We start from the raw sequence: 2,707 nt of genomic DNA, 5'->3' as shown, positions 1-2,707 counted from the left end.
TTAGTTGTCAGAGAAGTGCAGTTATATAATTTGTAAAGTGAAAGAAATCATGCTAACTACAAAATGTAAATGGTCTTGTACTTCATAGACAGAATCAGTATCTAAATCAGAAATGGTTTATTGTCAAGTTACACAAGGAATATGGCTCGGTGGTTTGTGCTTAAACAAAGTGCAATAGTAATATACATCATTTAAAAAGAGAACATATGAAAATGTACAATAAAATATGACAAACAAACAAATTAAGGTGGTCATATTTTACTTGGTTCTGATTTACTTCCAAATCCAGACTTCTATTAGGAAGCCTGGATGCACTGTCATGCACTTGATTCATAAAAGCAGTGAAAATATAATGAATGGATGGTAAAAACGAGCATGACGATGGGATTGAGCTTCTTTTTTATATTTAAGCGAAAATGTTGTTTCGTTAACAAAAAGTACCGACTTGATTCGGGTTTGTTACAACTGTAATAGAGTCATCCGTACGTTCCACTATAGTTAGATGGGGATTTAAGGCATTACGGCCCCGACACATGGCGCGGATCCAGCCGCGGATCCGTGGTGTTGTGCTCCAGCCGAGCCGAGGGATGGAGATGCGGAGGGAGGGGGGGCAGCAATCAGCAGAGCGGCGGTCAGAGCGCGGCAGCTTCTCCCCAGCACAACACGGCAGACACGGACAGGAGTCGACCTAAATTATTCTAGTAGCGCAATTATCCCAAAACTCCCCCGAGGTGTTTCTGCAGCCCGGGGGGAGAGAAAAAAAAGGACATTAATGAAGTAGGAGGGCGAAAGTGGATTGCGCGACTCTGATGCGACAGATGTTGGAAAAGTCCAGTTGAATGTAGGCAGAGGAAGAGGAAGAGGAAGAGGAAGAGGGGAAAGTGTCCTGAACGGAGATGAACGCGTTTTTCTGTTGGAGACGGACGATGGGCATTAAAGAGGTGGGAGCTTTGTTGCGATGTCTCCTTCACTGAAAAGCTGGTGAGTTCATTTTGATGCTTCTTCCCAACAAAAACCCTCAAACTACTTTTCATCAGTTTTACTTGTTGTTGGACATGAAATAAGATATGGTATTCTTGCACCATTTACATATGAATCCATTGTTATTTATAGCATTCCTTTGTAGGTCTGGTGTGTGTCTATGGCAATAACTGCTATTCTTTGTTCCCGTATTCATCACAATGGAATCACTTTAATAATCCTCAGATGTGGAGATGATTTAAGTGTGCCAGTTATAGTTTTATGATCGTATTTGTGTGTTTTTTTTGTCCATTTTAGGGTTCCTATCCAATAGGGATTAAACAAGACTTGATTATTTTCCTCAAGGTTAACTCAAATCTGATTTGTTGTGGCACTAGCAACCAAAAACTTGAAAATGAACAGAAAGGAAGCCTCACGTTTCTGGCAGTATATGTATATGATGTTATATCTGAAACACGTTTTCCTTTTTTATATATTTGATTGCTGGTTATCAGCCACGACTGGTGTTGTTGTTCTTGTCTTTGTGAGTCTGTGTGTGAGTCATCATGGCAAAATGTGGTGCTGCAGAAACTTTCATTCAAGGTGTGTAGTCGAGATCAAGGCTGAGTTCCAAATTGGGGGGGCAAAGGGGACACCCTGGTCCGACTTGGCGTCACTGCTGGTGTGATCCCATCCCATATAATTTTATTAATTCTGTGTTTGGGGGACTTGTTTGTGTTTCACATTGAGAAAATGTGTGTTGTAAAAATGTCTAAAACACTGCTATAATATTCGTAGCTTGTGTTGTGTGTGGTACCATGGTGAGCTTAAACACTGGCCTATATCAACATTTTTTTATTCCCTGTGCTTTTATTAGATCTCTTGAAACCACCCTTTATGGAAAACTAGAATAATGCACCATTACTACTTTTACTTTCCAGCCTTGTTGCTTTGTTGTTTGTGTAAATCCGTCTTTTTGTTGTTGTTGTTTTTGTTGATTTGCACTCTGGCCGTCCATGTGAACAGTAATCCTCAGGATACTTTGTTCCATAAAACTGGGGCCAGACTGTGTTTTAACACAGCAGGATTACAGCCGTTAGCACCGGCAGCCTCTGGGACGGTGTGAGGCTCGTTTAAATCAAGATGCTTCCTCAAACCTCCGTTTCTCGCTCAAAAAACTGTATCGTTTCCAAACTTGGCTCCTCCCATTTGATTTGATTTTCAGCTCACCTGCGGTCTGATATAAGCCAGGATCAGCATTTCAGTGAGGGCGCAGAGGTGAATCAGCACCAAACACTTTGTCCTCTCCTCTCCTGTCATAATGAGGACACACATCACATCAGTTGCAGTGTGGCTCTGGAGGAGCAGATCACCATCAAGTGAGAACCAAGGATTTGACGCTTGGGATTCTGCCAAATGGGCAATTTAATCAGAGGGCATTTTATGCAGAGGAAGTATGTCAGTCTCCTTGTTAGGGGATGATTTATCTGGACTGTTATATTGGGCTGCGGCTCCAGACTTTAATTGATTTTAGCTTCAGGCAAAGAAGTATATGACAAGTCTTGAACTAGTTTCTTTGCTTTGCCTTCATAGCCTCAGTGGCTCAGTGAAGCAATTGTGGACTGGGGCAGCAGCAAAACGTTTTAGCCACCTGAAGAAAAAACAGTATCAGTTGTATTGTGTGTAAGCTATATTTAAAATGTTTTCTCAGCTTTACCTTGCTGTCAGATCATAGACTGTATATAAG

The sequence above is a fragment of the Anarhichas minor genome, unplaced genomic scaffold (assembly GCF_050575085.1).
Source record: "Anarhichas minor isolate MPS153535 unplaced genomic scaffold, ASM5057508v1 ptg000079l, whole genome shotgun sequence".
In the NCBI taxonomy this organism is placed as follows: domain Eukaryota; kingdom Metazoa; phylum Chordata; class Actinopteri; order Perciformes; family Anarhichadidae; genus Anarhichas; species Anarhichas minor.
Note: the sequence above shows the minus strand (reverse complement) of the source record.